Source organism: Lepidochelys kempii, chromosome 16 (assembly GCF_965140265.1).
Source record: "Lepidochelys kempii isolate rLepKem1 chromosome 16, rLepKem1.hap2, whole genome shotgun sequence".
In the NCBI taxonomy this organism is placed as follows: Eukaryota; Metazoa; Chordata; order Testudines; family Cheloniidae; genus Lepidochelys; species Lepidochelys kempii.
The window spans coordinates 14,514,538-14,525,538 of record NC_133271.1 but is presented as its reverse complement, the minus strand read 5'-3'; positions in this window follow the sequence as shown (position 1 = coordinate 14,525,538).

The following is an 11,001-nucleotide window of genomic DNA, read 5'->3' as shown; positions in this document are numbered from 1 at the left end:
TAAAATGTATGGACATAAAATATATACATAAAAATCCCAAGTCAGAGGCATTCCATAAAATGCATATTACTTTTAAAACAAAGAAAATACTTAAATATACAGTGCATCTTCCCTGCCAGACCATACTATCTATCTGTCATGACAGCACAGAGCAAAAGTAATCAGCCAGAGGGTGAAACTACTTCAGCTGGGACTCTGGTTGTCAGATACAAACAGCTTTGCAAGTTCTGGGGAATGTGCTGTGCCTTGTGGTACCCCATCAAAGGAAGATTGAAGTCTCCCTGTTAGACTGGGATGGTAGTATCTGTCAAAGGTCCTGGAGAGGTCAGACTGCTTGCATTCCCATTTGCCCGACAAATTAGGACCCCGGGAGGCAGGATATATAGGCAAGTGCCTACGAGATGGAACAGACAGCACAGCATGGCTGGTCCGTTCGCTCAGCTTGGCTCACCGGCTTTCCGCTGTCCCCTGAGTCCTGGCTGGTACCCCCGGCCATCAAGAAACACTGCACTGCAAGAGAAGCGCCATGACTCCTGGTTCTGAGAGACATCACAACTCGACTTCAATGGTGGAGACCTGGAACAATGGGTCTGAGTAGGTAGCAATTGTGCGGCTCAACATAGCGAAGTCCTGAATCAAACTACCCTCCCCCTTCACAATCCCTGACTGCCGTGTGCCCCTTCCTCATGCAGGAACAGGATTCCTGCTCAGACTTCAAGATCAGGGGTAAAAGTTGTGGCTGAAGTTGTGCAAACACGGTTCAACCTCACCGGTCAGTGCCAGTTGTTGGGACAGAGCCCTTCCCAAGAGGGCACATCAAAAAGCCAGCACGGCCCCAGGAAACAGGGTCTAGATAGCCCTGCAGTGTGGCTGGCTATAGAACAGTTGGAGCAGGCAGATCTAAGGCTGTGTGTTTTCAGGTCACTAGTGATTTATTCAACTTTTACATCTACAGACAAAAACTTTTAATTAAAACCAGGGAAAAAAAACCAGAGACAGAGCAGGGAGCACACACAGTCTGACAGTTTCAATTTTCACGTACAGCTCAGCTTCCCGGGATTGATATCCTTCTCCCTTCTGCCGAGGAGCATCCACTCGCTGCCATAAATCACGCAACTGCACAGCCACCGCAGCCTGATGCCTTAACCCTTCCAGCCGCCCTGACGTGCCTCAAGGTGGCTGCAAATCCCAGGAGGCCGTGGAGCTCAATAGGGAGGGAAATGGGAAGGGTGGCGGAGAGCAGTCCTGCAGAGTCAGCGGAGGGGAGCACCTCCTATCGGGGGTTTGGGGAGCAATCATGGGCCGTGAAATTATATGAGGGAAAAGCAAGCAGCTGCTAGCAGAACGGAGGGGGGTAAACTAAGGTGAGAGATCTGTACCCAGAGAGAGCGAGACCGAAAGATGTGTAGCATCCCCTGCGGGTAGAAAATAGGCAAGACTCAGTTGTAATGAGAAAAAAAAAAAAAAAGAGGATTCTTTACTGAGGCTGCTGGACACAGACAGCCCTTCTGCTTCTTTAGCTCCCAGACTAATACAGTCCCACCACGCAGGGATCCCTTAATTCCTGGCCTTTCATGGAAAGGGCTGTTGACAACACTGCTGTTGAAGTCAGGAGAGCAGACAAATTGAAGACATCACCGTGAGCTTGCCTTAGGAAATCCATTCTCCCCAGAGCTCAAGGGTCAAACATTTAACAGTGGGAGTTGCCTTGCTTGCCCCTATGATCCCTCCTCCTGTGGGTGTAACCACTTAATTAACATTCACAGTTAAACCCAGGGGAACTCAGGAAAAATCAAGGAGCATTGAGGAAGAGAGAACTAGACCTAGAGATTGACCTGAATCCAAACCCTGGGTCAGATCAGAACTTTAGTTGATGTTCATGCTGTGGGTCTGAATTTTGCAGCTCGGGCTCATCTAATTCCTTGTGCATCGCTGGTATTTCTAAGGCGGCTACTGCTGTGGTAGTTAAAATGGCAAACCTTAGCGCCTTTTTTAGAACAAGAACTTTAGGGTTTTTTTCTGAGTTTTTGAAAGTTTTATTTTTATCTCTCACTTAGTTTCCAGATGGGATTCAAAATAGGATGTGCAGGGCTCCTTATAAATAGGGCTGTGCTTGTTTTCAAAGAGCAGGAGGTTCAGAGGAGCTTTGCATTAGTCAATCAGCATCCAAACAGAGCTGGCGCTTAGAGCCGTTTGCCCAACCTCAATGTCAAGGTCACCCTGAAAAGGTGTATTCACTGGGCTCAGAAAAGCTGGTGGAAAACCAAAGCAAAATCCCAATGACAGAGCACAAAGAACTGTGGGGTCGTTCTGGATGAAATCTCCTACCATACATGGTGGTTGTTTAGGGTGAGCAGATGTTCCAATTTTATAGAGACAGTCCTGGTTTTCTCCTGTTACCCCCCAGCCCCGCCCTGATTTTTCACACTTGCTGTCTGGTCACCCTAATCTTGTTCATCCACATTAATAAACAAGGAAGAGCCAAGGACAAATGAATAAGAGTCCTGGGGTAAGATATTAAATCCTGAGTTTAATAAGGAGGCCTGGAAAAATCACAATGAAGTAAAGAACATGAAACATAAGGGGCAGGGGGAAGCAAAGGCAGAGAAGGAAAAGACTGTGTAAGATGTTAAGCTAAAATGACAAGAAATGTTTCAAGCACACAAAGATCAAGATGTCAGGGAAGGAGTTGGACAGGCCTCCAGGATACAGCAGGAGGAAACTGCTTACAAGTGATACTATAAACATTGATGAAGGGTGATCTGTAAATTCAGGCCCTCGTTCTCTACAGAGACGTGGAAGCCAAAGAGGATGTGTGCTAATAGCCAAGAGCCACTGGGCTCCTTTGACACTACGACCACGGTGAGATCTGCCTTTAAAATAAAATAAATAGATCCTTTTATATAGCAATTTTCATCCACAGATCTGAGTCATTTCAGAGGGAGGCGGGGCCACATTACCTCCATTTTACACAGAGAAACTGAGGTACAGCAACTTACCCGAGGTATAGGTAAGTCAGAAACAAATAGGAGGGGCAGGATGGCCATGTGGTTTAAGGCAGCAGTTGTGACTTCAGGAAATCTGGGGTCAGTTCCCAGCTCTACTTACTGAATTTGGGCAAGTCACCTAGGCTCAGTTCCTCGCCCAGAAAATAAAGGACAATATTTCTTTTCTCCCACCATTCGTCAGTCTTGTCTATGGAGACTGTAAGCTCTGTGGTGCATAGGCTGATGGTTAATATGTTTGGTGCAGTGTTAAGGACAATAGGGCCCCGAGGTGCTCGTGTTGTATAATAGAGATAAACAAATGAAGCTCTTCAAGCAAAAACATCAGGAGTGTGTTTGCTTTGATATTTTGGCCCAAAAGGCTTGTTATGGCCATTTTAATGGGGTTTTTTTAAGTTAGTGGGTGTGGTTTTTTTGTTTTTGTTTTTTTTTTAAAGTGATGGACATGGAAAACAATTCTGAAGGAAAATAGGATCATTGAAAAGCAGTGCAGGGTGTCTGAAGATGAAAAAACTCTAGGGTCATGTGAGATTAGACCAAGATATAGAAGGATGAAAGAAGAGGAAGAGAAAATTGTTCTCCCTATGATGAGACATACTGATGGGATTGAAACGGACTGATGGCCTCCTTCTCTGATGCCTTGCACTATCACCTTGTCAGGTATCCTATACAAAGCAGCATTGATCCTGGTTGGCACTTGGATGGGAGACCAGCCAGAAAGCCCTAGGTTCTGTAGAAAGTGGGGTTAGTGATTCAGTAATTGGTGCTCTTCCCTTGGAAGCAGTCTTGAGCAAATACATGCAGTGGGTTAAGAGGTGGTGGCATGCTGTGTTGGAAAAGCAGCTGCCTGCCAGGGGAAATCTAAACTGAAGGTTATGGTCAATCAAGACCCTAGGGTGCTTTTCACATGAGGACTGCTAGTGGTTGCATTAGCCTGGGGACCCTTGCCAATCCCCTCTTGAGTAATTGCCCCTGCACTTCCAACTAAGGAAGATGCAGCAGGCAGAGTGCCCAGAGCTTCTCTTCTTAATGTTCACACACATCATGATCTTTACCTGCACTGGTAAGTTGGCACCTCCAGCTGCCACCACCCTCGCTGACTGGACCAACTGTTGAATAGCGTTGATAACACAGGACAAATGCCACATTTCTGCTGCCTTTCAGATAGTGTTATCTTACTGTATGGCTTGCAAAGACCCTTGGGTTCCTTTGGGCTGAAAGGCTCTAGAAGATGCTATTATCCTTATTAATGGGAACACTTGTGTTTAGTGAGAGAGCATGGGAAGATTTGGGAAATGTGAGCCCCGTAAAGCCTGATTTCAAACAGTAGGGGGTATAGCTACTGGCTATAGTTATCAGTGACAGAACAGGGAGCACCGAGGGACTGTGATTTAATTAAAGATGCTCAGCATGGATTCACAAAGGGGAACCAGGCCTAACAAATCGGAGCAAATTGTTTGAGGGAGCCACAAAAGGAGTTGAGGAAGGGAACATTGTTAACGGGGGCATCAGGCAAGCTGTGAATAGGCCCCATGCTAACTCAGCTGTGCAATCTCTCCCAGATCGGCAGAAGCGAGACAATGGGAGAAAGTGTGGCAGGGCCGACTTCTGCTTGGCAGTGCAAGGTGATGGGAGGGCACCCACCCTTGCGTTCCTGAACAAAGGCTGGCTGGGACACCCTGCTTCCCGCTTAGTGCCTCCAGGAACATTCGCTTTTATTTGTTCATGGTGCTGCTGCACGTTGAATGAATGGCTTTCTGCTTTCCAGACCCATTGGTTCTCAAACTGTGGTGCAGGGGCACATCCAGATGATCCCCTGAGCTGCTTCTGTCAGTGTTGTGACTTTTCAAGTACTAACATGTCCTGCTAGACAGTTAAGGGTCCCCAGGCAAGATCCCTGCAAAGGGAAGATTGGGAAGGTCACCCCCCCCCGCAGGGGGTGTGTGATTCCTGTGGAGGGAGCACTGGGGATAGTTTCCTGGGTAAGAACCTGCATAAAGAGCGCTTAAACCGTCCCCTCAAAAGACCAACACAGAGAGAAATGACTAACTCTTGCTTGGATGTTTCTTTGGTGCAAATTCAGCCACAAACGAATTTCCTGACATCACAAAAATAGGACCCAACAGAGTGGAGGGAGCTGCCATCAGTGAGTTGAGATTCAATATTAATAAGGTGAGGAAGGAAACCACCCAAATGCAGCCTGTGGGGAGGGGATGTAACGAACCAGCTCACCTTCATTTGTGTTCAACTTGTCTCCTTAACACTGCCCTAATAGGACAATGTCATTAAACAAGAGCTATAATTGTGCAAGTTAACAACCGAAAGGGGGTTGTGGATGGATGGTTTTTCCCTTACAACAGACTCCGATGCCAAGGAAATGTTTGAATCCGATCCAGATGGCGGTGGGCAAGGTCTGCTGGCTTGTTTTTCTCCCTGCCCTTAGCTACAGCAGGCCGGGGGGACAAGATTTTGGCAACAGGAAAGGTCACAAAGCACTAAGAGGATGGAGGAATGCTACACACAGCAGGGTGCCCAGCAGTCCTCTCTGGGAGTGAGTCTAAAACCACAGAGACTGCACTGCCCTGCCCCCCTGTCTTTGAGGGGAATACTCCTGGAAGAGGAGTAGTGGCTTTATTCTCCAGGATAGCCTCTCTCTTCTGGGGGACTGCATGAATTCCCCCACACACAAACACACACTTTACGCCACGAATGCAGGGAGCTGGGGAACAAAACTGTGTGCATTTCTTACAGCAATGAAATTTAATTCCTGCAAAATACTCTGCTGCCTCTTGAAAATCTACCGGGGGGAGGGACTCAGTTTCCCTGCATGGCAGGAGACTCCATGCACTAACTGCAAACATGAGGGCTGCTTTTGCATGCCCTTAAGAAAGCCAGACATGCCAGGTTTTTGCTTTCCACTTGTAGCTGTTGGCAGAACAGAAATAACGTTTGCGAGTCTGGTCACCTTCATACACAAAGGATGCAATGGAAATCGAGAGAGCCCAGCAGAAGGTTAGGTCAAACAGCACGATACAGGGACTTGGAGATCTTAGCTTTTCAGAAAGGTCAGAGAAACAAGGTCTGTTTCTCTGGAAAGGAGGAGAATGAGAGGGACATTATTTGAAGGCTGAGGAATTCTGGATGGAAAAGCCAGAGGAGAGACGCCAGGAGACTATCTAACTGTACCCAAGAAGAAAATGAGTGCAAGGGGCATGTTCAGCTAATGGTTGGATTTTAACTAGAGAGGAGAACCAGGCCCAAAGCTCACTAAGATTGAGAGGCAGATCTGTGTAAAATCCTTGTACAAGTGCGTATTTGATGCCCGTCCCCTCCGCTGGCCAATCCATGGAACAGAGCTGCCTGCTAACACATGCAGTCCTGCAGCTCAAGCGGTACAGCTTACTGCTATGGTACTGGAATCTCCGGGTTCAAATTGTGCCGACGGCCCCTGGACTGTGGTGGGAGGGTGTTGCATTTGGATGGGAGATTCTGATTCAGGCCAATGTGTCATCTGAACTTTGGCCCCTCTCCAAGGACAGGACTCTCCTCTCAAGTCCACACAGCCCTGACATCAATGGGAGAGGAGAGTTTTGGTGTGAAGTTCCTCTGTGTGGTGCCGAGAGGCGAATTCTGCAATAGCGAGAAGGCCATGAGGGGGAAAAACAGTATTTGGGGATCCCAGAAGAGGGGATGGATTCTAACACTCCTGAAGGCTTCTGTGTGGCCAGGGATGAAGTTGCTCCAAGTGTGGAATTCCCATTGAATTCAGTGTCACTTCTGCATGGGGAGAGGCTCTAGGATCAGGTCCTTTTCATCCTACAATCTCCCCTTCTCTTATGAAACGTCACCCGCTTTTTGTGTTACCTGCACAGTTTGGGGCTCCCACCCCATCCTCAGGGCCCAATGGCCCTCTATGGGTCAACGAGATCTTATCCCAGTGAAGGAGCCTTTATTGCACAGTAAATATTTTTAAACAAACATGTACATGTATTTATTAGCAATTAACAATCAACCAACAGAATATAAATGCCAAGCATCACCACTCCCAATAAAGCAGACAACGTCTCCTGATGGCCAGTCAGGATCCGATCTCGTCTGGGGCTCCAGCTTCCGCACAGTCTAGCAGGATTCCCTATTGTATAAATCAATGCTTTTTATCACAAGCCTGGCCCTTCTGGTAATAAACGAAACAAGAGTGGCTGCTTTCTTCATGGATGTAATCAGCAAACAGGTAAGCAAAGGAGCGTCGCTTATACTAATGGCGGTGGTGGAGGGAGTTAATTTGACCCGGAGTGCGGATTTAGTGTCTCCTGAAGCAGAGCTCTTTCCACAGTTCTCTCTCCAAGTCCAGCCTCCAAGTCGCAGCTTTATAGCCAGTCCAGACATGCTCTAGAAGCCATTACCATATTTATAAAACTACCTGGACTCATGGAGCGCGCATGAGAGGGTTAGAAAGAACTATCTACTTTACCAGCTGCGCATCCAGCATTCGTAAGGGAGAGGTGGGGGGAAAATGATGATCCTGCATTTGCCGGGATTTGCATGTGTCTCTTCAAAAGGGAGTGCGTGACATTCATCAGACCAGGGAATTATAATTACTCGCATTCGCCTGCCACCTTCCTCCTTCATGGCAAGTGGCTGGCTCTCATGCATATTTTCTTAGTGTTAGGGCAAATCTGTCTGCACACTCCCCCTTTCCCTGGATTGCAAGATGGATCATCAAATAAAGTTGGCCTTGTGGTGTAGTGTAGCCTGGGAGAGTCACTAGAGAGGAGATTAGGAGAGGAATTAGGAGTGTGAAGGTCAGGACTCTGGGGTTGTAGTTCCTGACTCTGCCACTGTTTCAGTGTGAGATTTGGGGCAAGCCAGAATCAATCGGTGCCTGTAAAATGGGGATCTAAATTCAAGGGAGGGTGGGCTAGGAAGCCCAATTAACGCATGCTGCTCTAAGGTCTTCGCTGGGAAGCTGTCATGGGTCTGTGGATCATGCTCAGAACTAAGCCAGTTAAAGTTTCACTACAGAAGCCAGGAAGGGTCAAGAATATCTCAAAGTCACAACACTCCTCCTCCCGCCACTCTATTTTTGCCATTTTTACAACAAAAAAAGTGACCAATTCAATCTTTCTGCACTGTGGCTTCAGGATTTTCTGGAGCCTGTGCTGTGAGTGTACCATAGTTGACCTATTACTATACTAGTTTTGAGTATCCTTCTCAAAACTGTCCAGCAACAGCTGTGAGCAAAACGCAGTAAGTCCTCTTAAATAAAGTCTTCCTTTTCATGCCACTGAATGAAAGTGTGGAGTTCTAAAAGGAGAACAAATCAGACAAGCAACAAGGAGGTCTAGGAACTCCAGGGTAAGTGCAGAGCTTCTTGTAGAGGAAAGATTTTTATTATGCTCTCACTGTCTATGACCATGGGGCACAGAGGACTTCTCTGAGATTGTGTGTACTGGGCCTATGCTGTTTTCAGGGTGTCTCTGAAGAGGGATTGCTTCCTCAGTTGAAGACATCTGCCCACCCACTGACCAAGATGACACAATCTCAGACTCCTACTAGGTGCATCTCAGTTCATCTGACACCGACCTCACTATGTTACCTGTAGACTGGCATTTTTGCAACGTGTTTCACCTGGAAGGCCACTCATAACATGCAATTTCCGCAACACCTTCTAGCCACAAAGGTCACCTTGAAACACCAGCTTGCACGGAATGAGGCTTCCACCTTTTGAGTAAGATGGAACAGCAAGAAATTCTCACACCTAAACTCCGTACTCTGTGCTGAGTGCCAGGAAATTTCTGGGTGAAATTCAACATTCTGGATACCACCTACAAAGTTCAACATGGACTGGAGTGCCATTGCCTCTGAATCACCATCCCAGCGAGGCATGGAAACACCTGGAGAACTCTGGGTGTTTACCCCAAAGTTTGGCAAAACTGCCCTCCATGTGCCAGGCCCTCAATCCCAGAACACAGGCCCAAGGAGAAAGTCTGCTCTTGCGTTCCCCACCTTCATTACCCAAGGAACATTCCCTCTAAGGAAGTATCTGCCTCTCCTTTTCTCTCAAGCAGCCATCTGTCCCTTCCTCTAAATTTCTGCGTCAGGGATCAGGCAGGGAGGTTGGAGATGTGGACACCAGACTCTTCTGAGCAATATTACAGAGCAACCCCTAGGATGAATCATAGAATATCAGGGTTGGAAGGGACCCCAGAAGGTCATCTAGTCCAACCCCATGCTCGAAGCAGGACCAATGCTCAACCTCTTCCAATATTCAGCTGGTTGCCCTTCACCTGTGCTAAATTGGTCATTCCAGTTTTTAATACCACCGTTGTCCTCAGTCCTTAAGCCTTCCAGATCCCTCCCTGTTTCCAAGGATGATGTACTGTTTTTTGATCACGTAGGACACACCTCAAAAATGTAACTGTGACACTCTGCTATGGGCATCCAGAACCTTAAGCCACCGTGTTATCTTTCTGCCTTAGCAAGAGAGCTTAGCTGGAGCTCAGATTGTGAGGCAGCTCCCTGCCACACAGGTCTGTCTGCCTCACCAGCAAACTTTTAGAGACTCTGCCTGTCTTAACCTTGCCTGGCAGGTAGCAATCAATGAACCCCAGTTCCCGAATTCCCCAGAGACATCACTGCAGTGTCCAGTCCTTCCCAGTGGGCACTCACAAAAATTTAGTTTGCTGCCTCCAAAGAGACAATGCACATACTGTCTGTTGGGTTAGCTGAGGTCTCACACTAATGTACAGAACTGGGATGGTTTTGTAATAAAACAAGAATAAGTCTGTTAATAAAGAACACAGATATACATGATACCAGGCATGATAGAAAAGGGCTACAAGCAAAACAAAAGTAACTTGCTCTCTAGTGCTTAACTTAATTCTAACTAGCTCGGTCTTTGCCTAACAGGTTCCCTCTTATATCACCCTACCGGCATCTCCAGTTAAGAAGATCCAACGTTCACGGAAGCAGAGGGTGATGTCCCCCCTTTCCCTTAGATGATGGATTACTAGAATGTCTTTTTGCTCCCCTTATTTCCCAAAGTCCATTGTTGTTGCCTCAACAGCAGGAAGACCTTCTTGGGGTTCAGGCTCTGGTGTGTTCTTCAAGCTCTTTCCTCCATCACCTGTTAGTTTGGTGGCTTTGTTTACCTTATATATAAATGTGCTTTCATTGTCCTCTGCCTGCAATCGAGCCAGGCAGACAGATAAATACACATTCCTTTGTCTAACGCAGGCTTGTTTATTCACTGCCTCCCAAACACATTAGGAACATATTTCCAGCACACATACGTAGCTCTTTATACATAACCCATGCATACATCACATAGTGACATCCATGACCAGTGTCTCACCAGTTTTACAGGATACCTTACAAGGCACTGGTTGGCTACATATTCTGACAAGTGTATTGACTGTGCGCATTGCAAGTTGATGTAAAGGGCTCTTAGGGTCACAGTGACTATTTTTGCTTTAAAAGCCCTGCCTTTAGAGTAGCTGTACTTAAAAGCATATAGGATCCTGAGCTTGAGCATAAGGGGAGTCTCTAGCTAGGTTTGCATTAACCTCTGGTCCCACTGTCAAAAAGGGAGACCATGCAGACAGCTGCTTTTTCCCTCTCCTCCAGTGCCAGGCCAGGAGCAGGAGATCAGACCAACCTGCATGTTGCCCAAAAGCATGGAGCTCCATGCACACGCTTGCACTGCTTGGGTTTAAAGCCAGATCTGTTTGAACTTCCCTATCTGTCCCCAGTGCATGCATCCTCACAGCATCCACGGATCACTGAATTTAGTCTCCAATGTTTCTGCGAGGATGGAATTATTATCCACTTTTTATTAATCAGGAACCAAAACACAAAGAGGTTAAGTAATTTATCTAAAAATCACAGTAAAGCCAGGAACAGAACCCCGGGGGCTCCCCCGTTGTAGGTCTGAGCCTTAGCCACAAGCCCATTCTCTCCCTCCTGACGTGGAGAAGGATTTGATATCAAATCCTTC